General features: G+C 36.8%; 1 long non-coding RNA gene across 1 annotated transcript; it reads right to left on the bottom strand.

Moving 5' to 3' along the window:
- Window positions 1–2977: 2977 nt before the first annotated feature.
- LOC124723174 lies at window positions 2978–23546 on the bottom strand. Its single transcript, XR_007006528.1, has 3 exons — window positions 23067–23546; window positions 12552–12682; window positions 2978–3079 (listed from the first exon to the last, which is right to left on the bottom strand). It is a non-coding gene; the product is annotated as an uncharacterized LOC124723174 (long non-coding RNA).
- Between the last annotated feature and the right edge of the window lie 1328 nt (window positions 23547–24874).

Here is a 24874-nt window from a genome sequence, read left to right on the forward strand (position 1 = left end):
GATTGGAAAACCATTGACAGTTTGTTGAGTGAATTCATCAATCTGGAAATAGAGTAACTCCTCCTGATCAAAAACTGGTTCCAGACTGGCCAGAAGACAGGAGAGCGCATCAGCATTCATATGTTTAGCTATTTGCATCCCTAGCCACGGGACAGAAGAGTTGTACCGAGAGAGGAACAGCGCCCAACACTGAAGGTGATGCACTGCTTTGTTTGGCAATGAAGCTGAGGAGTTAAACAGTGGAACTAACGGCTTGTGATCCGTGATGAGATGGAATTTTACACCATTAAGGAAAATATCACACATCTTTAAGGCATAAACAATGGCAATGGCTTCTTTCTCTATTTGTGAATATCTAGTCTGAGCTGAATTAAGCATCTTTGATGCATATGCAATTGGCTCCTGGGAGCCATCAGAATATTTATGACCTCACCACCCTTGGTCCATTCTGGGATACATCTGTTGCTAACACTAAATGTTGACCTTATGAAAATGGGATCTGTTCTTTCGGACATGTCCAAAAGAACATATGCCATCGGTGATCGTGCAGCTCTCTAAAATGAAATCACAGTTAAATCAATACCATTAGTTGCTGGCAGGTGTTGATATACACCAACAGGGACAGTTGAAAATGTGTGCCCCAAACAGGACTTGAACAAGGGATCTCCTGCATGGCAGACATTCTATCCTTCTGAGTCACCGCAGTCACAGAGGATAGTGCGACTGAAGGGACTTATCGCTGGCACGCTCCCCGTGAGACCCACATTCTCAACTTATAGTCCACACACTACATTTGTAGTGCCCCTGCCATTATACCCATTACTCGCGGCAGACAATCCACCGAGTCCCATAAGAGTTCAGGCAATTCGTATGCATCCGCAGTAAGGTGGCCAGCCGCTGTGATGTTTTGCTTGTGCACGGACCACTGTCACCATATCATCCCCCTATGAACTATCTGACAAATCACAGGGGAAAGTGGGTTGAACTTCTGCAGTCTCACACCATGATTCAATTTGAGTATCCGTAGCCCTCAAAGTCTCAAATAATTGTAAATAGTCAGATGTCAGAGAAAGAGGGGTTTTCACATTGAAGGGCACACTCACGAATGTCACAATTGTGGTCCAACTGAATGATTACATCATGAACCATTTGGTCAGCATATGAGTCCTTATGTACATCAGTGACAAAGTGACAATAATGGCTTAAATCATGAAACCCAGTTGGCCAGTTTTATAGGAATATTCCGGTTTCTTATGACACATATAGAAGTCAACTTGAGTAGCAATGATGTGCGTCCATTTACAGTAGTACTCCAAAAGAAGGTCTTACATGTTATCAAAAGAGAGTGAAGACGGATCCTTCAGAGGGCCAGTAGACAAAGGAGTTGAAACATGCAAGACGATAACCAAGACAAAAAGAAAGCATAGCATAAGGTAACATCAGTCAATCCAAATGCACGAAAATGCTGCTGCAACTATTTTTCGTAGGCTTCCCATTTTTCGACACTCATCGTAAACTGGAAATGGCAGGAGATAAATGACTGGGATAGTGACATGTAAAATAGGAGGTGCAAACAGCAATGCAGATTGAGATAGACCTGAATTGGCCAAAACAGAGGAAAGCATTTGCAATACCTGGGTTTGATTGTGTTGTACAGTGGCGAATGCCTCCTTCTGTTGAGTGAGATGCTGCAACTCTGCAGTAGGAACCTCTTGCTGATCAACCAGCTAGCATAAAAACTCATCAGTAGCACCATCAGACATTGTAGACACAACAGAGGACCAACCAGAGACTGAAAACCATGCGGGGAACAATCCCACACTCATCGTCACTTGTGTTGTAACTTGGACAAACAACACAACCAAGAATATTAGTACAACATTATTACATTGTGGCATGTAGGCCAGTCTCCATAATATACACTGAACACAATAAGACAAGGGAAATGTATGCAAGCTGTAATAACATGATAACTTAATGCTAGTTTAGCATGGCAGGGTTGAAATAGGCACTCTCGTGCTCTGTTGGAAGTTCACAGTATTGCTCTTTCACAGCGCACTTTTGCGGATAACAACACATTGCTAATGTGTGTGACTTTGAAGTGAGTGCGTATTACTTTAATGATGCTTAGCTGCTGTTAATCATTGACTTACATCAGTGGGGAAAGCTGAAAATTTGTGCCGAACCAGAATTTGAACTCAGGTCTCATGCTCACTAGCAGATGCTCTGACCACTATGCCACCTGGACACAGTGGTCATTACCTCTCCTCAGACCCAAATTCTCAGCTTATCCACACACTAGAGATGTAGTGTCACTGCCCATTATCCTCATTAAGAATGGCATTTCACTAATTCCCATAAGAGTTTGAGTGTGATATGCATCTGCGCTGAAGGGATCGTTGGCCAGCCTGGTATTAATTATGTTAATTATGTATGTGGTGTTTGTTCTCATGGACATGTCATAAAGGGACACCCTCCTCTAGCATTACTTTTCCTCAACAGAAGTAGTCAATACCAGAACTAATTTTCGAATTTTGAACAGCTGTTTTTCTACAAAAATTCATATTATTTTGTACATGATGTGTTTTATTTCAAGCTAAAACATATAAAAAGAAATTTCTTTATTTTCTTTGTTAAAATTGATATGTACTTGCTCTGAATATACAGTTAAAATTATTTTTTTAGAAACATTTGAAATTACGAAATATTTGGCACACTTAAAATTTCTATTATTAATGAGGTCTCTACAATAGCATGAAATTCAATTCAATTCAATATCTGAAAAATGAAATACACAATATTAATATTATGGAAAAAATATTTATAGTATTATTTTCATTTATAGATATTCAAAGACTAATCGATTATTAATTCATAACCACAAATATTTTAAAAGTAGTGTTTAAACTCATAATTTATTATATTACTTGTTTACATTTTGGATAAACAGCCAGCTTGTTAAAAATTAGTCCATTATATTTTGGGCATGCAGCCACGCAAATAAAACTTCTTCCACTGATATTTCGGCCGTGTGTCATCTGGTCATCTTCAGAGTAAATTGAAAAACTTCTAGAGCATTCTATGGGGTGAATTTTAGCCAAAAAAGTTGTATTAAATAATTGCATTGACATTAAAGTGAATAAACAGCCCGAATTGAAACACTTTCACTCATAGTTTTGATTTCTACAATTTCATAATTTAGTATATGAACCTTGCATCTACAAGTCCTCAAATTACTTTAAATAATGTTAATCAGTAATTAGTACATGTAACAGAAAGAAAGACAACCACAAATGTGGGAGAAAAAAATAAGAAAGAAACAGTATACACACAAATGTATTCTCAGGCATCACACAGTACAATTGAAAAGTGTATTGCCTTCATTATATGAATCTAATAATGGGAATTTCATTATGTATCTCTCCTAACTTGACAGTTAAATTCAACCTTCATCAGTATTTATAGAAAGTTGATAATGGATGCCTGGAATCCAAAACAGGTCACAAATAAATTGTAATTTGCAAGTGATAAAGTATGTTATTTACTACATTCTTTTGGAAGTAACCACGTATCAAATTAATCTACTTCATAAACAACAAGGAAAGCACACATGAAATGCCAGTTGGATGTATACCACTCTACTGTTTATAGAGGAGGGTATTTGGTGTACCACTGTCACTTCCCCATTTCCTCTTCCAGTCACAAATGATTTGGAGGAATACTGATTGCTGTTAAGCTCCCTTGTGAGCTTGAATCTCTCTAAATTTACCTTCACTGTCTTTTCACTAGATATATGTAGGAGCAAACAATACACTGGGAGACACTTCTAGGTTTGTAGGCTCTCGGAACAGTAAACCACACCATGATGCAGAACACTTGTACTGCAATGTCTGCCACTGAAGTTGAATGAGAATCTCAATTACACTTTTGTGTTTACTAAATGTAGCTGTAATCAAATGCACTATCCTTCTTTGGATATTCTCTATTTCTTCTAAGCTGGTTAGGATCACAGTCTAATGAGCAATAGTCACGTATTGGCCAAACGTTTTGTAAACTACCACCTTTGTGGGTGCTTCCAATGAATCTGTCCAATGAATCTGTCTGGTAACTGCTTTTCTTATGATGTGTGCTGTCCTATTTTCAGGCTTTTCATAAGCATACTTCCACATATTTAATGGGTGTGACTGCTTCCAGTGATTGTTGGGCGAGCACATAATCATAAATAATAACCTTTCTGTCTATTTACGTGAAATACATCACATTGTTCCAGATTGAGGGTCAACTGCCAGTCCCTACACCAAGCATCAATTCTCTTCAGATCTTCCTGCATTTCACTACAGCACCATATGCAAAAAGCATCATGGTACTTCTGGTGTTATCCACTAGCTCATTTATATATATTGTGAAAAATTGTGGTCCTGTTACACTCCCTCGGTGTATGTGCATTGGTCCTTTACATCTGATGATTTCTTTCCATTTCCATTGCTTTGATTTGATTTGATTTTTATTGGTCCCATTGCGTCTTAATAGTCAGTCTATTTATTACACTTTATAACAAGTAATTGCGAATATAATCATATTTATCTGCAAATATATATTCAGGTGTAAAGGTTATTTAGACACTCTTTGACACAAGTGACCACTGCAAAAATGTACAATAAGCTTCATTTCATTTACATTTAGCTTAAAATTCAAATCTTAATTATATTTACAGAAATTCTCTCACAGAGGTGACTGCAATAGAGACATACACATAATAAAACACATTGCTCATTAACTTCTATATTGTTCACAGAAAGCTAGAATAATGGCACTGTAGACCAAGTACAAATCCCTGAGGTATTCATCTGAACCGTTAATTTACTTTTGCACTAAATAATACTTTAAATGGTTTTAGAATGTCTTCTCATTCATAATGTCCCATAGATTCTTCTCTCCTAAAATATGAGTATTGAAGAACCTTACCACACTCTCTCATTACGTATGGTCACTTCACAGTTGGTCTCTACTTTTTGAGTAATGTGAATGGACATCAGCATTTATTTCTGGTAATGTATTAATTACCACGAATGAAACAAATTATTCTGTATATCTGCATAGATGTAGATGTAAATACTGTTATGTTTTAAAGACAGTTCTGCATAAGGCAGTTAGTTTTCATTCAGAATAGACTTAACTGCATTTTTTCAATACAAAATTTCTTTTTTTATTAATGCTGCTAGTTTGTCTAACTGTAATTCCAAACCATAAGTATGCTTGTTAATTATTGTGCAAGATCTTTCAAAATACACATTAAAGTTCTTTATTTACACAGATATTGCCTACATTTTGTCTCCACTGGAGTTGATTCACTAATGTAATTCCCAAAAATTTAATGGAAGCAACTTCTTCCAGTCTTGTCTCATCTATAAATGTGTCTACACAATCTTTATTTGCTTTGCTGCAAACACAACAAACATGGTCTTATTTAGATCTATAATTATCTCCTTCTCTATATACAATTGCAGTGTGTTATCTGCTGAAAATAGTTTTGCTTTCATGTGTCTGAAGATTTATTCTACAATTACAATGTTGTGTTCCTTCTCTTTGACTTCTGTAATATTTACAAAGAGGTTGAATAATAGTACAACAGACCAAATACAAATCCCTGAGGCACACACATTTAATGGCTCTGATTTCAGCTTTGCGCACATTCCCTGTAGTCAAACACTGTTTACAGTTGCCAATCCATGACTCTATCTACTGTACTGCATGACCAGGGACATGGTAGCTTTCAATGTGTTTATTAGACCTGTTTGTGTCAAAAACTATAGACAAATCTAAGAATATAGCAGATGCTGGTTTTTTTTCATCTAATGCAGCTACAGTGGACTGTATTAAGCTAAAAATAGCTCATTTCGAGATTTCCCTTTATGGAAACATGTTGCATTGGAATCACAGTACTGTGATTCTCTAGAAATTTAATCATTTTACTGTGTATAAACATATAATATTCTTGAGAAACCACACATAAATTATTATTTGATCCTTGCCAACTTTATTGTATATTGACACTAATTTTCCTGTTTTTAATTTTTGTGGAAATATCTACACCCCCTCTGAGTGAGCAGTATGCTACATCCAACAGTAGTTCAGTTATATCCTCATGCACAAGCTTTATTAGATGATGTGATAATCCATCATCACCAGAAGATGTCCTATTTTAGTCTGTAAGTTCACATTTTTTCACTGGGTGCAGGAACATTAAGTAAGATGATCGTCCAAGTATTCTTGGATGCTTAGGTAGCAGGACTTGATTACCTCTTTCACACTTTGTACAGCAGTTATTAAAAATTATTGGATATAATAGCAATATTCACTCTATCTGGAACTATGGTGCTATCTGTTTTCGTCTATTTAACAATACTTGTGTTATCGGAACTTTTTTATTATATCTTCCAGTGTTAATTAAGTCCCATGGTGTTTTACTTTATGTTTTGGATTTAATATAGTTCTTTTTATTGAGCAGGTGTTTTCTTCTCTAATTAACTGACTGTACTTCTTCTGATTCTCTCTCTCTCTCTCTCTCTTTCTCTCTTGTAATACTGTTTATCCATCTCACAGTTCCTTGTGCAGTCTAGTCCAGAGTTTGGTTATTTCTTTGGCAATCCATCGCCCATTGTGGCCCTGGTTGTCCTTATAGGCCACTTTGGGGAAGACTATATAAAAATGATGTATTAGTGTATTAAGGAACATATAAAACTTCTCACTTGTACCTTGTGGTAGCAAGGTTACAGTTCAACTTTCTTTCCTCAGAGTAATTTTAAAAACATTCATGTTTTATTGATTGATAATCCTGACCTCTCTCTTGTCATTTTGTTTCTCTTCTTGAGTCACTATTTTTGTAGATGTAACACAGAAACGCATGATGATTAGAAATTGCTGTTTGCAGTACTCTGTTCATCATGGGTTACTGCCTAAATGCATGACATTTGCAATTTCATTATTACTTAGAACTCTATACTTTTTTATTGTTACAACAGGACAATTTTCCCATTTGACTATTTGTGCAAAAGTGGTGCATTCATAGTGGTCACATATTTCACATTATTGGTAGTAATTTGACATTTTAGGGAATGTCAAATCATAATTTATGTAGCAAATATCATTTATTTCAGTACATTATTTCTTCTGATTGCCTATAGTTACTGTATGCACACTTCTTTTGCAGGTGAAGGTGCACATAGAACTGCTACCAGAGATGGAAACATTGGATAAATACTGCACTCAGTGTCACTATATAAAATAATTAACTCCATAGGGATATCCAAAGAATGAGTCTATTCCATTTTACATCAGAGTTGACCATGAGAAAAGATTATGGAGATGGATGCGGCATATGTTGAATTGAATGTTAATCAAAGGCAAGTACGGAAACTTGTTTTCAGCTTGTTACTGTGCTTGAAATGAGTGTCCCACATTTAATCCCAGAAACTTAGGGAGAGGGGGAGGGGAAGGGAAAGGGAGAGGGAGAAATAATTCACACTTATATGTCAATGTTGATGTTTTCTCAGATACACAAAGCATGTAGTGGTAGCAAATGTTATGTCACTTCATGAGTTAGCCATACTTGATAAATATGAGATGTCCGCCCCCAATAGCTGAGTGGTCAGCATGACGGACTGACATCCTACAGGCTCGGGTTTGATTCCTGGTTGGGTCGGGGATTTTCTCCACTCAGGGACTGGGTGTTGTGCTGTCTTCATCATCATTTCATGCCCATCTGGCAGTTGTGCTGTCTTCATCATCATTTCATGCCCATCTGGCATGCAGGTCACCCAATGTGTCGTCGAATGTAATAAGACCTGCACCAAGGTGGTCGGACCTGCCCCGTAAGGGGTCTCCTGGCCAATGACGCCAAACGCTCATTTCCATTTCCAATAAGAGATAAAAAAATTGACTGGGATGTCAGATTTCCCTATATGTGCAAACAAACTAACCAGCAAATAAGAAAAGTTAAATACATTTGAAGGCTTATAAGTGTTCAAGTTTGCATTGTGGGCTCTTTGTGTGGTGTATTCTGGTATGCTTGGAGTGGTGGAATAGCCATAATCCAGTCACTTCCAACTAGGACTGTTGCATATCATACATATTCACTACTGAGTGATGAGTATTCCATGAGACTCCATATGCTGTTTCATTACTCTCCTGTCTTCTTCCTCGCATATTCCTGTCAATTCAGTAGTTCTTGTATTTCTCCAATTTATTTTTCTAACTGGAGGAAGTCATTAGTGATAAGGAGTATTAAGTACGTTTTGCCACTTGTCATGATTTTCTTTCTGGCATGAAACCTTTGGTAGTCTAGGGTGGAGTCAGCAGTATTTGTAATCCTCTAAGTCCTTCATCTCACATGCTACTGTTTCTGCCATATGGTAAATCACCAGTGTTTTGATAGTACACAGAATTAAATGCAGTTGCAGTAGGGGTATGGCAAGTGGCCAGACACACTGACTGCATTTCACCATGCCTTGCTACTGCAGATGTCTGGTGCTGTGCAGCATAATCACTGTGTTTACCTGTTGTGACCTACATGACGCAGTGGCATAGTGATTCAGTTTGGAATTATATTGATATGACAGTGAGTGCAAGTGTCGCAACTTCAGCCACCTTCATTAATGCCAGTATAGCCACAATGACTTTTTGAAGAGAAAATTCAGTACATTGTGCGTATGATATAGTATTTTGTTGCTGTCTGAAAATGTAAAGAGTTCCTCCAAACTAATTCAAAGAAAGAAAATATTTTCATAAAACAGTGGCTGTCAATACTTCATTCCATTGTCATAGTTGATTAATGCAGAAACGAGAGATCAACAAAATGTATAAGAAAATTTTAAACACAGTGTCAACTATAGTGTTACAATGGTGTATACCTCATTTCATGATAGTGTCATGAGTATTATAAAAGACTATTATATCATCTAAGGAGCCAAAAAAAGGAGATCTCACTATTCACAAGAAGGTATATGCAATACGTAATTGCTCCATTGTTTCTAAAAATTCTAAATGAGATAGAAGACAAAAAGAAGACTCCATTTGTCTTCTGAAAAAACATGTACAGTAGCCGATCTATGCTGCCCCTCTGCTTCTCCAGAAATTGAGGATATCTGAAGTTACTGCTCATAGAATCTGATGAAACTGATTAGACCCCTATGATACAATATGATACTGCAGTGCATGTGTTGTTCAGAGGTATGATGCAATGTTCCTTCAGACGTACATACATGTATGCAGGAACACTGCATCATACCTCTGAACAACAAAGGCACTGCGATATTGTATTTATCCACAAACACCAGGCAAGCGACTTTCAATTAAAATGTCTCCTCTGTATGGGAATAAACATAATGGATGTGCAAGTGCAGATTGAAGACACATGGTTGATGATATATGGAGGTTTGAGTATGTCTGTGAGTCTTACTCAGATAGCCAATGGTAAGGTGACCACTCACTATAAGCAGGAAATCCAGGTTCGAATCCCGGTCCAGCACAAACTTTTATTGTTGTCATTCTCTTATGCAGCTGATGGTTGTATTTCATGGAGTGGGCACTTGTTGAAATATTTGATTGTTAACCTAAGTGGACAATAGAAATATATGAGGTGTGATCAAAAAGTAATGGGAATATTTGTTTTTCTTAAAGGATCTTTATTTATCCATCAAAATCATCTTTGTCTCCTTAAAAAGTAATCCCCCTCAGAAATAATACACTTATGCCAGAGTTTTATACAGTCTTGGAAGCATTTGTGGAATTCACTTTTCATTATGCTGTTCCACTCCTTCAGAGGCTCTGTTTTTAGCTCATAAGTGGTGACAAAAGGAAATCCTTTCACGGTTCTCTTCAGTTCTGTGAATTGAAAGAAGTCACAGGGATCCATGTCTGGCAAATATGGTGGCTGAGGCAACATTATGGTTTTGTTTTCTGCAAAAATAATGAACAAGCATTGAAGTGTGAGCGGTAGCATTATCATGACGCAATTTCCATGAATGGTTTTGCAATAATTCTGGTCATTTTCTTCAGACTGCTTCACACAAATGGCACATAACTTCGAGGTAGTATTCCTTATTGACCGTACAACCATAAGTCAGATAGTCATGATGCACTATCCCATTGTAACTGAAGAAAACAGTGAGAAGAACCTTCACACATGATTATACTTGCTGATTTTTGTTTTTGGTCTTGGCTCTTCAGGCAGTTTCCATTGAATGATTGGGCCTTGATTTCAATGACATACCCATGTTTCATCACCTTTTAGAACCTTCTTTAGAAATTATGGATCATTTTCAATTTCATTCAGAAATTCCTACATGATGTAGTTTTTGGTCAAAATTCAACAATTTTGGTAAAAACTTTGCTGCTACACGTTTCAGCCCAAAACATATAAAAAAAAATAAATAAATAAATAAAAAAAAACTGCTTGGCATGAGCCAAATGAAACATCAACATCATGGGCAACCTTTCTGATAGTGATTTGGCAATTTTACAGTACCATTTTCTATGCTTCTCCCACACTGTCGTCAGTAATTGATGTGTTAGGGTGTCCAAGGCGGTTGTCATCTTCAAAGTTTTCTCGACCCTCACTGAAATGTTTATTTCTTTCGTAAACTCTTGTCTTACTTATACTAGATTTACCAAAACCCACATTGAACTTTTTGAATGTGTTGCTGTACCTTATTCAATTTTTTAGCACAATTTAACGCAAATTCTATGATCCATCTTTTTTGGAGTTACAAATTCGCTGAGCACTCAGAAACACTTATAACCTTTTTGAATGTCAACAATAAAGTAAATATTCAAAACAGCTCAAAATGGAAAGATATATTAAGAACATATGTACCAACAAGATAAAATAATTTGAAAATCAGATGTATAAAGCCCAAAAAGTTAAAAAAATGCCCTTCCTTTCTTTGTAAGGACAGTCATCATTGGTAGCTAGCCAGAGACAGATGACATGAGATGTCTACACACAAGTGTAGCAATTTCTGCAGATCATAGGGAGCTTGTTTCTGAGTTTTGAACAGACAGTTGAAGACTCCAAAGACGGCATGACATCAAGCTGAATATCAATGAGAAACTATCATCATATTCCTCAAATCTTGTGAAATTACCCCAATGAGAAAGTAAAAAAGCAATTGGAGCTCTTGCAGAGGCTTATTGTCAGTAGTTCTTCCCAAGCACCGTTCACGATATGAGGAAAGAGCCAGGAAGAGGGGAAGAAACCTCTGTCACATGCCATAAGGTATCTTGTGGGGTATAGATATTGAAAAAAGGTGGAGTACTCTTTGACTAAAACTTCAACATGTTTTTTTTTTTTTAAAAAAAACCTTGCAGAGAGAGAGAGAGAGAGAGAGAGAGAGAGAGAGAGAGAGAGAGAGAGAGAGAGAGAGAGAGTCTTTTAAGTTCAAATAGTTCTACATCTAGAACTAAGAATCAGTCTTCAAAACAGCTTAGTTTCAATATCACGTGTGTTGTAGATGCCATTGGTTGTAAAATGTGAAGTATCTGTCTCTTCGCAATCTTTGCTTATGCTAGGAAATACAACTATTTGTGAAAGGAAGAATATGAATGTTATTGCTCCTTGTTTCACTCTCAGCAATTTAAGCTGATCTCTTAGATTCCTACCTAATCACACACTTGAAAATCACCACATATTTGGAAATAAATACCAATATATTGGTGACGAGGAATAATAATTCTAATTTTATTTATCCTATAGATCATACATTGTGTGCAGAGAAGCACATGACGATATAAGACAAGTCAAAAATGAAGATAAGATGATACATGGTTAAAATGATTATGACAGTGATCTTATAAAGACACAAATGTTCATATAATACATGTGTAATGCCAAGAAACAGAAACGTGTATAGGTGGATATATTATGAAAAATTCAGAATTGTGCACTATTTCTAAATAATTTCACATTATTAATAGAAAGAAACATATAAGCAAATAACATGGAAATTCAAAAGTACCATAAACATTTAAAAATCCATTACTAAAGTAAAACAATAAGGGAGACACACTTCTGTATTAAGCTGTTCAGGTTTACATACAAAGTACAGAACGTGGACCAAACAAATTTTTGTGTTTCAAGATATTCATATATACTATAACAACACTTTTGAAATAAATAATTTATGGAAAATAGTTTTAAATTTTGAACTGTATTTTATTGTTTTAATATTATTATGTAGCTTATTGTACAGTCTGTTTATTGTTTGCAGTGGTCCATTTATTGCTGCTCATTTTACTAGCAGCAATTTAAACTGCCCACACACTTGGAAATCACCACATATTTGGAAATAAATTTCCAAATATTTATTTCATCCTTCGTTTTCTACTCAGATGTCAATGTAAACAGCACTGAGTATTGCAGTACATACTTGTCTTAAATTGAAAAGAAAGTCCCAGGATGTGTTAACAATACTAAGATGAAAAAAAAGTATATAGCAGGATGTGAACCTACTTTGGCCACCACAGTAATCCACAACATTACTCATTACACTTACCATAGTCTTGGCGCTTTTGTCTTTCATCTCTTGAAGACTTATATCACAGATCCATCATTAATTGATATTTAATAATAAATGTGATATGTTTGTGATAAATCTTCAATGCGCCATTGCCTTTAGATGGCATGCTGCAAGTTAGAATACAAAACAGCTAAATATACCTAATTGAGTAAGGTGTCTGCTGAATCAAATCATAAATAGTAACAGTATGGTGAAATAGTCTCTGACCCTAAACACTAGTGGTATAAGTCTGTTGTTAATTTACACTGATGTTTGTTGGAATGTGGTACCTTTATATGGATAGTGTTGACAGATTCAAGAGGGCTCTCAACTACATGTATACAACAGTCAGTCAGTTCTTTGCCATGCATGTGTTCACTGTGTAAAGAGAGATGTACATTTTATTTATGTTGTCATTAATAAAGTTTCTCAACATGATAGCAGTTCACAATAGTTAAGTAAAAAGAAGATTTTTATTCAGAAAAGTAGGGATTGATTGTGAACTAAAAGGAAGACTGTTACTTGAAAAGTGTGCTTTGTGAAATTGGACGTGGCTGATATTAAGGTACCAGTGTTTCATGAAGGGGAACTGGAAACAAAACATACATGAAAATGAAAATATATTATGTATTGCATTCCAGAACAAAAACAACCACAGACAAAGCGGATTTTCAGGATGAAGAGAGTCGGATCACAATGAACTACAAGCATGGAATGATTTTGAACAAGCAAATGGAATTAGTGAGCAATAAGGAAACTGCATTTGAGATAATGAGAAAAGTTCAATGAATTACACTTTAAGGAACTGACTGACAGCACTGAAAACTGTATGCAAAAACAATCTGGATAAACTGAGGGTAAAAGACTACAATGACACACCAACATTCTTTAGTACTTTTGAAAAAAGAAAAAAAAAACAGTGAAGAATTAAAATCAGAAGGCATGAAAGAACCTTGCCAGGAAGAGCCAGAATCTTTGATCTATATTGTGGACTTGATTGAAATTTTGAAAGAAGAAAATCAGATAGTCAAATACATTAAAAGTTAGAATCAAATGATTGGTTTAAGAGACAAGGAGGGAAATGAGGGTACAAAATCCAATGCATTTCACACTGAAAAGAAAACTACGAATTTTTATATTATAGATGTGGACAACCAGGAGTGAGGTGGTGCAGTGGTTAGCACACTGGACTTGCATTTAGGAGCATGATGGTTCAGACCTGTGTCCGGTATCCCTAAATTGCACCAGGAAAATGCCGGTATAGCTCCTCTGATAGGCCATGGCCAATTTCCTTCCCCATCCTTGACATAATCTGAGCTTGTTCTCCACCTCTAAGGATCTCGATGTCAACAGGATGTTAAACCCAATCTTCCTTCCTTCCTTCCATGACATTGCAAGAGGGACTATCACCAGCCAGGAATAAGCAGAGATTCATGGACTCATAGCACACATCATTGAGGAGGCAGTCATGGCAGTAGGCGACAAGGATGAAGTGAGCAGCCTAGCAGTGGTAACAACAACAGGTCATGCGGTTATGATGAGCAGTATGATTCAAGAGTTGATCAGACTTTAATATGCCAAGCATATCAGCTGAATAGAAACAGCATGAGCAGTTTTCTAATGGAGGTACAACCCACGATGCATACAGTAATGTTGAGTCAGGTAACAATGTATAGAGTGATTGGTTAATGGATAAAAGTTTCACAGATCATGAAAACTATTTTTCTGGGTGCATAACTCTCAAAGAGCCTTTGATTGTAAAAACTGTGGATGGTGAAGTATTGCAAGCTACAACATTAGGAACCATAATTTGTTACTTTCCAGTTTATGATGACATGATTCTAATCAAAATTATAAATACATTTTACTTCAAAGACATGGACAGAAATCTGATTACCTGTGCTAAAGTAACAGACAAACTTAAAATTGTATCTATAGACCCTACCTCAAAAGTTTTTGATAAAGACAATAACTTGCTTTGAAAGGAAATACAAAATCTACACTCCTCCCGAACAGGCCATGAAGGCCCAATGGTACTGACCGGCCACCGAGTCATCCTCAGCTCATAGGCGTCACTGGATGCGGATATGGAGGGGCATGTGGTCAGCACACCACTCTCCCGGCCGTATGTCAGTTTCCGACACTGGAGCCGCTACTTCTCAATCAAGTAGCTCCTCAGTTTGCCTCACAAGGGCTGAGTGCACCTCGCTTGCCAACGGCGCTAGCCCAGACCGGCAGCGCCGGTCTTACCACTGCGGCAAGGCCGTTGGCTTTGAAATGAAACAGACTGTATAAAATGACAAGTAGTTTAATGCAAATAATGTGAGCAGTAAGGATACTATGTCAGTGAAGCAGAAATGGAATCCTACACTTCGACATGTAAACTTTAACAATTTTAATGTGTTATGTTAACATTAGCTAGCAGATGGATTGCAGTAAATTAATATGGCTAAGCTAGAATGACAAAAAATATTTCGATTGCCTACTGTTATAGGGACTCTGGATTGCACCCATATTGAAATTAGAAAACCAGCATTACATGATAATGAATTCATCAGTCACAAACGTTATGCCTCTATTACTGTGCAGGTCATAGTAGATACAGCTGAGAAATTTACTAGCAGAATGACTTGGTAATGTGCATGATGCCTAATTAGAAATATAATTCCAGGATACAGTGCGGATGCCTGCTTACTTGCTGATTGATAGTATGGTATATCTCCATGGTTAGTCACTTCATTTGAGCCAGCAAGAAATACTAATCAGTGATGACTAATTTTTGTCCATACCTAAAAAGTGCGAAAGTGGAGAGAGCCTAAGGTCAATTGAATCAACAATTTCCAAACATCAGTATTTGTGCAAGACTTCCTTTAGAAAGAGCCACAAAACTAATAGTAATGTGTGCTGTACTGCACAGTAACTCTAAGCAACATGCAACGATTACTTTCAGTATCATTTGGAGGACAGGAAAGGAGGATGAGGAGAAGGAGGAGGAGTAGGAGTAGGAGGAGGAGAAGAAGAAAAAGAAGAAGAAGAAGAAGAAGTACAACAACAACAAAAACAACAGAAGTGAGAGTCCTGATGAAGACAAGCCTATTGACAGACAACCAGAAAGCAGTGGAAGCAAGATTCATGGTGGACAAAAGTGGAAGCAAATGCTTAGATTTATGTAGGTATTTTTTCTTGGTTTAATTGTGTACTATTCGAATATAATAAACAGTATATAAGTAATGTAACTGTAATTTAAAGTCAAGTAATTAAAACAGAGCAAGAAAAATGTACAAATTGTATTTTTATTTCATTCTTTTAGGCAATAAAGAAAGGAGTGGAAAGGATACAACACTTAAAAATACAATATTTATGTTTCATTCTAATAACTTGTTTGACCAGAACTGTCCTCTGTAACTTTTTCTATATATACATTTTTTTCATTTTTTGTTTGAATGTTCTGTAATTCCAACTGTTGGAACAAACCTCTGAAGTTGCAGTAAGGACAAGTATTTTGTCTCTTCAGTTTCATGTGCTGAAAGAGTTTCCACTCCAAGTCAAGTGTATGTTGAGATTGTCAGTTTTGTTGTCACAGGAGCAACAACTGGGCACGTACCTGCATATGACATTTCCCTCTATTGTACCTGTGTATGACACTTCCCTCCATATACATATCTATTGCAGTATTCAGCAGTGGTTGACACATGCTTGGCACCAGTTAAAATAGCTCCTGGAACCTTTCTAAAAAACAGGATTAACCTGCTGGGAGAGCAATGACAACAAATCTTTTTCCCAACCTTTAAGTTTAATCGGTTTATCTCCTGTTTCCTCCAGATGGGTTTTCATTTTTATTTGACTTTTCGTATTAGTGAATAGTTGATTAAACTGTGCAACACCGAACTGTTTACCAGTTACATGGGCATATTCCTGTGCATTAGTACACCATGCATTCTTGTTTTCTGACACAACCTTCACTATTCTGATTTTTGCAGCAGTCAAGTCTTGAGATAAATTGACAAACAGTGCTTTGTTAACTGTGGTCTTGTTGACATCTTCACTTTAATTGGAAGGCATGTTGATAATTGACTCTTAAACTAGTGTGTCCTACAAGTCACAATCCTCTACATGCAACTAATGATTGGTATGAGTTCAATGGCTTGAGAGGATAGGGGCAGAGGGAGGGTCAGGTAGAGGGGGGGGGGGGGGGGCAGAGGAGACAAAACAGCTGCAATTTGTCATGAACACACATGCGAATGCTGACTCACAGTGCAAAACAAGATGTGTCTTGCACTTGCATTGCTCCTACCATTGTAGAATCTACCTGCATTTCTGAATGAACAGGATACACCTAACTAAACTAAGGTTTCTAATTGTATACTTCACAAATAGTTGGCACAAAATCTAGGCCCCAGAGAATACTATGTAGACTCAAAGTTTGGTGCACATCACTGACTATAATTAGCAAAGACTGTAATGATTCTTAGCCAGGAAAGCTATACTGAATCTCTAGCTAAGTTATATGAGACTGAATATTCAAAGTTGTACATCACACCAATGAAACTTAATTTGAAATTAGAACCAGCACAAGATGCAAGTCATCATCTTAAGTACAGAAACCTGATAGGTGCTCTCCTGTATGTTAGCCCAGGAACATGGGCAGATATAATTTATAGTGTGAATTATTTGAGTACATTTCAAAATTGTAAGAATGATACTTACTTTTTGCGTGCTTCATGAGAATTGAAATGTTTGTATGAAACAAAAGATTTAAACTTAACATCTGGAGGGACTGAAAATATTGCTCTCTTAGATGGTTCTGTCGATGCAGACTGGGTGTCCATTTATGGAGCTTAAGCCTCCATAAGGCTATGTAAACAGACTATTTAGAAATGTAATACAGGGTGTCCACAAATTATCCTTACAACTTAAGACTTTCATATCTTCAAGACTAGACTAGATATTAACAAATGGTTTTCAAGATGTGATAAGATGACTCATAAAGTTTTATTTCCTCATTCATACTCATCAATATGTGCAGCCTGAGAGGCACAGATAACGTAGAGTCAGAATTCCATTTCTCTCCATGTGTGATTCAAGATCTCTATGGTAATATGTTCAAATGCACTGCAAACATATGCTTTCAAGTCCTGTAGGTCTCTAACATTGGTTTGGAACACCAGATCCATTACAAAACACAAAATGAAGAAAAAAAATGGCAGGGAGGCCACATTGGGGGAAGTTTGGCTGCCAAGTGCAAGTCTTATTTCAGTTGACGCCACATTGGGTGACTTGTGTGGTGGCAATGAGGATGAAATAATGATGAGGACAACACAATACCCAGTCCCCGAGTGGAGTAAGTCTCCAACCTGGCCGGGAACTGAACCTGGGCCCGTTTGCATGGGAGGGGAGCATGTTACCACCCAGCTAAACAGGTGGACACCACATGAAGAAGTCTAGTGGTGTGAGGTCACGAGATCATAGCTGCCATAAAACTGGACCATCTTATCCAATCCACTTATCTGAAAACTTTTCAACCATAAATTTAAAGATATTTAGGGACCAATGAGGTGATGCCTCATCCTGTTGGAATGTGACACCAGGTTGCAGGTATTCCAACTGTTGCACAGCAAACCCTTGTAATAAGTACAGGTATATACCACCACTGACAGCAGATTCAATGGAAAAGAGTGGACCAATGATGCAATTGTGAATCAGTCCGCACCAGACACTGACCTTGGAACTGTCTCTTTCGTTTCATGTATAAAATGAGAATGCTGTGCACCCCATACAAAAACATTATAATGATTCAGTTTGCTGTGCACATGAAACATTGCCTCATCAGAGAAACAAATCTTTTTCCAAAAAGGCATTATTTCTCTGTAGGTTTTAATGCCTGAAGCAGCTGCACCTTATATGGACAGAGCCATACCATCTTATGGAAGACATGGTGCACTGTTTTAAACTCTCTGGCTGTTGTACCCAATGAGTTTGTCAAGACTTCTTGCAAATGTTGTCCATGTTGGTATCTGAAACAGATGGGTGATCCACCCCCCCCCTATTTTTTTTCACTACCTGTTTCCATAAATGACATACGCTAAGTGCAAATGTTCGGCGAAGGCGAAAGTTTCATTGCACTTGGATATCAGACATCATCTGTACAAACTTGGCCATACACTAAACTTTTTACTATTGCATCTACAATTTATTAGGTTTACAAGTTTAATTTTGCATCACCTGGAAGAAAAAAAGTCTTTATGAGTTATCTTATCACATGTTGAAAACCATTTGTTAATATCTAGTACAGTTTTGAAGTTATTGAATTCTTAAGTTGTAAAGATAATTTACAAACACCCCTGTATTTTGGAAGTGTGTTACAAAATTTACATTTGCTGAGTATGTAGCATTGTCAGAAGCTGTACTAACGTAATATTTTGAATATTTTTGATCAAAGTCTGATGAGCCTGTTAACATAAATGAAGACAGTGGGAAAGACACTGTTGCTGGGTAGGGTAACTTTACTAAAAATTCAGAGTAGGTACCCTAAACTGGGCAACATTGACCCTCTTTTTGCAGATTTCGGGACTGAAGTTTATTATGTCATTCATTTTTGCTTCCAAAAACATAATGAAATTCTGCGGTAAAAGTGATGGTTTTCTCAGCATTGAATTTTGACATAGATTGCATAATTAATTATTGTCATTTGGGAAAAACCTTATTTTCCTAAGTGGGCTGTAGGACAACTTTATCCCATTAGAGTTATATTTTTTTGGAAAATAATTTTTCATCATTTGGTCAACATTGTACATAAATTATGAAGGAATAATGTTAATACAGGTTCTGTAAGATAAAGTGATGCAGAAAAATGGCAGTTAATGTTATGTACTGGTACTTTACTTAATACCTTACTGAATGAAAGTATTATACATAGGCCTATAACAATGGAGGAAGTATATTTATGAGATCAGAAAAGAATGAAGTTGGCCAGTTCCAAAACAGAGTCCTCTCCTAATTGGTCTGGGTTCATGTATTCTCATTTTAATGTCTGAAAAATCATAGGTCATTTTGTCATCTTTCCCTTCTGCTGACCACTTCCAAAACTTTGTAGTTTTCTCCACGCACATCAGTCTAAATTTCTTGGTTCTATCTTCTGTGACAAAATAAACAATTTTAACTGGGTAGGGTTGTCTGTTGTAACTGACTGCAATATTTTCTTTCAGGTCCTCTTTCCATGATTCATCCACTTTTTGTGTAGGGTTCTCATTAGTGCCACAGTTCAGCTACTAACACTCTAGGTCATCACCTGTAGAATCATTAACACTGAAGTCAGACTCCTCACTAAAGGAACTAATACACCAGTGATTTTTTCTTGGCATTTCCATTATCCTCTTCTTCTCATTTACAGGTGATTCAAGCATTTGCACTTCCAAGTCTGGAAAGATTTAACAAAAAAGTAGTCTCTATTGTGACTTATTAACTCTGACATCAAGCTCTGGCACACAGAAGAAACCATGTTGGCTTATCTATTTTGGAGGATGAATGGCACAAATTATTTCATCAAAGTCATACTTCATTTCATCTTTTGGCATTGAACTTATTGTAGCTCCATCATCACTAAGAAAATATTCCCCTTCATATTTGAAGATCACATACTGTCCCACAGTGTGCACAACTTTGCCAAATTCTGGACCTCTCATCTTTGGCCTGGTTACTAACTGGGTGTCATCCACTTCAGACACTACAGGTGATGGTGGCCTGATCTGACATCTTAGACAATCCTCTTCTTTGGAAGAATCTCTAAGAGAGATGGCTTCCTCCTTCTGTTACTGGCAACACCAGAAGTCCATTTAGATCTTTTATTTTGAAGAGCTTCAGTGAAAGAGTTTTGTACAACACCTTTGTCAGAAGTCTGTGAAGGGAGATGCCAAAGAATTTGATCAACATTGATTAGATGTATGTTGCACCTTCTGAAATCTGCTATTAGGTTTTTGCTGAGTTTTTACCAACTATATCCATTAGCCTTCTTAACAGAAATGGGAAGTGCTGCTTCTGCAAAACAGTGTCTTTGGAAGCTTCCTTGCAGCTTTCCCACTCTGTATGGTTCTGTCTCACGGCTGCTTTCAATGGCCCAAAGAAAGCAATCTCCAAACGTAATGTGGGTACTATTTGCTGGTAGACAGATGAATGAAATGTTATTCTGACCACAGAGCTCTAGAACATAGAAATGTGAGGACAAATTATCACAGATTACTTACTACCTTCTTTCCTTCAGCTTTTTCAATCTTGGTAGCATCAACTTCGTGAACCACTTGCTAAATGTGTTACAGTCAAACCATCCAGTAGGGCTATGTGAGTAATGGCATCAAATGGGCCCATTTTTTGTCCATGTAGACTATAAATGTCCTGATTTGTAAACAACGAATGGAGAAAAAAATGGTCTGTCAGCATTGCCAGACATTATAGGTATGCTACTATTGGAGGAGTTACAAATGTTTTCTGAAACCTCTTTTTGTGAGAAATTTCTTTTTCCCAGGATCGTCGATAAGACTGGTTTCATCAAAGTTCCATATATTGCTTGCTGGTACATCTTTCAGCTCAGCATGCAAATGTTCAACACATTCTCTGAGAACACAGACCTGCCAGGGTAGCCGAGATCGCTAATGTGCTACTTCCTGGACTCAGGTAGGCGCGATGGTCCCAGATTGAATCTGCCCAGCTGATTCATGACGAGGGCCAGTATGCCAGCCAGCCTGGATGTGGTTTTTTGGTGGTTTTCCACATCCCACATACTGGGATGGTCCCAATGTTCCGCATCAGTTACAGGACTCACAAACATTTGAACACGTTCACACTATTTCATGGCTTACACTAGACGCAGACAGCTGGAGTACAGTACTTCCATCCCGGGGGTTTGGGATGGTGGCAGGAAGGGCATCCAGCCACCCTCTGCAACTAACACTGCAAAATCCATAATGAGGCTAACCCCGCATTGAAGCAGGACAAAGGCCCAAAGAAAGACTGAAATTCTCTGAGAACACGCTCATTGACAGCAGCTCTACTCCTTTTAATGTTGGTTGCAAAGCATACATAAAGTTCAGGGTGCTGTTTGTGAAACCCAAGAGCCATTTATGGTCTGGACAGTTCTCTTTGAATCTAGAAACTATACGTCACTGTCTGGGGACGTATGACTTCACAATCATTTGGAGTTCCATTGGAGCGACAGGAAACCCAAATTCAGTCAGTTGCAAAACACATTTTACAAACTGTGCTTCTTCTTCAATAGCAAAAATCCGAGGGAATTCTGGATGTGAAGTAATTCTTTCCTTTGACGTCAGTTTATTAACTATGGTTTTTCTTGAGATATTAAAAAGTTTTTCAGATTTCCTCTGATATCTCCTTCCTCTAACAGCTTGTGGGCATTTTTCCACAGTTTCTGGGCTGTAATCACAGTATCGCCTACTTCTGACAATTCTTTTGTACTTCAGTGGCATTTTCACCAAATTGAAAGACATTACAAACATTGTTCACTGTCACGAGTACACTACGATGGTAAACTAAGTCTCAAATGTTTGTATGTAAGAAGTGCACCCTGGGGATGCTTCCACTTCTATTGTGATGCAATGTTCACCAAAAATAATAAATTTCACTATCTGCAAATGGATCAAATTAATCTCGAATGAGGGGGAAGTGTGTATAATTCAATTGGGCAACTTTGGTGGATGATAAAATTGTTCTAGAAAACATATATTTCAACACCAAATGCAATTTCGAAATTTTTCATGAAAGTACACAGAAATTAAGCTTTATGTTATTTTATACAAAACAATGTAAAGAAAGTGGTACTCGAATTTTACAGGGGAAATTAAGACCCACAGACAAGAAAGTTTTTTATACTACTTTACCACGACCAACCAATGCTTCCAACAAGAAAACACAGTTGGAAAACAGTGTGAACAGCTTAGATTGTGATTATACGTATTATCAAAGAGTATAGAGCACATGGATTTCCAGAATATTTTGCATATTCTCCGTAGGAAAATAATTTATCATTTTCCTGAATATGGGACAAAGTTACCCCAAAGTATCAAAGGTGGCCTAATTTATTACATATTGCAGTGCAATATTATTTTGTGAATAAATGTTATATGAATGAAGGTACAGACATTTGTAAAGTAGATTCAGAAAACAATACAGCAGTCATTTTCAACAAATGTTTGAGCAAGAATTAATTTGTAAAATTTCGAGAAATCCTGAATGTAAATTGATTGCGACATAAACGTAACGAGGTGTATTGGGACATGGTACATTTACATCGATAGGATCGACGCTGTTGAGAGGGCTCTGAACAATGGGTGTATCGATGTGTATAACAGGGGACTGTCAACAATGAGTGTATATGTGTGTATAATTAATAGTCACTCCTGCATTGCGCGCACGTGCTTGTGTGTGTTCCATTGTTGCCAAATCAGTTTTTTTACAGCTAGCTCTGCTTTCTTTTTAGTAGCATTTGGCTGCAAAACTACTTACTTAGTTGGTGTCTGGAAGTATGACTTGTTTCACAATCGTTTGGCTTTTTTTGCTTTCCTTTCCTCGATTATAGGAAAGCATTAAAATCCTAGTCGATTAAAGGAATGTTACATGAACTGAACTAAGCTTTGAAAACAAGCTTTAATAGCCCATGAAAATGTATTGTTAGCGTGAATTAAAAAGCACAATAAAGCAAACTAAACCATGTTGGTATGTATTAAAGACTCGGCAGCATAAACATATACAAGACCAAAAACATAGCTGTTAAATATAAACATTTAGGTGCCTTACTGGAAACGCTGTTGCAGCATAACTGACAGCAACAAGGCGTCACAACTTCACAATAATTAAGGAAGCTGTTCTAAGTAAACCAATCTTTGGTTTATGCAGGATTAATCAGTATTCGTATGCTTCACCATTGCAATAAAAATTCGCACGCGACTGAAATGACGAGAGGAACACCTAACTTTTATCCAGCGCAGTAATTTGCTAAGATGTCAACCGCACTGCAATGCACATATGATTTGAAAGAAGCAATACTAATATGGGTTTCATTGATGCAAATTAGTTTTTACGTTAACATCTATGGTGATGCGTATCATTCTTTCAACTAATAAAAATGCTGGTGTGTTGTTTCCACATTATCAGAGGTATGTAATTCAAACAATGTTATACATTTACTGTCAATTGTTTGTACTACTGTTATGTCCAGCAAATTTCAAATGAAGAAAATAGATATAAATTCATGCTAGTCTGTTACACAGTATAATTATTGCAAAAATAAAGCTCCACATAATACGCCTTATTTAATTTCGAATTTTTTTCTGGAATTATTTTTGCAGCCACATGTAGCTTATTTCGCCTTTGATAGTTGGCACCACTGATTTGTTCACTGAATAAAGAGTCATATACACTGTATTTGCCTTTTCGTTAATAAATATTGTTAACAAGGTTCATTGTTTAAATATTGGGAAATTTGCTGTTTGTGTACAATGCGTTTAATTTCAAAGCACTTGTATCACCTACACTGCCCAAGTATTTGTTATCCTTTGCAGGCCGAGAAAGATATATAAACGAAAGTTAATATATCAGTGTATATAAAATAAAGGCGAGGAGTCACATTTGATTGGAAAATTGGAGTAACGGAAATAACATACAGTCAAATCTGAACCGGTAGAAATTTAAAGGAATTCGCTTAAGATGTCGCGAAAAACAACTTGAAAACATTGGCATCCTGACTTTCAGAGAAGAATCTACTGATATTAAGAAACGTCGATATCCCCTTTGCCGTCAGTCATGAGCTAGACTAATAATAGCTTGAATAGATGCAGGTGAGCAATCATGCCAGCCATAATTGTGAATCAGACGAGGTTGTAACACATTATAACAGCTAACAAAATTACAGTCACTTGTCTGCTACGTTACTGAAATTTGAATAATGTTTTTTCCTTCATGAAGCATGTGTTTGATCGATTTGTGTTTTTATTACTTTCGGTGGAAGTATGTAGATTAGTATCGCTGGAGTATTAGTTCTGTTACAGTTTTTAAGGATACTGGAAATTTGTTAAAGAAGACATAAACTTTCCCCGAAAGAAATAGGTAGCAAATAAAATATTAGTAATTTTGATTTCGGTTCACGGAAGTTGAAGTTTTGCTTGATGTATCTTATTTTACATTGCTTTCAATCAAAAATAAGAATATTTTATTACTGACGCTGCAGTACGTTTGAAAGTTTTAGCTGGTATCTCTTGCAGTTGCCCTTTAAAATCATAATAACAAAAACAGGTTGCCACCGGTGAAATACATTA

Source organism: Schistocerca piceifrons, chromosome X (genome assembly GCF_021461385.2).
Source record: "Schistocerca piceifrons isolate TAMUIC-IGC-003096 chromosome X, iqSchPice1.1, whole genome shotgun sequence".
Taxonomy (NCBI): Eukaryota; Metazoa; Arthropoda; class Insecta; order Orthoptera; family Acrididae; genus Schistocerca; species Schistocerca piceifrons.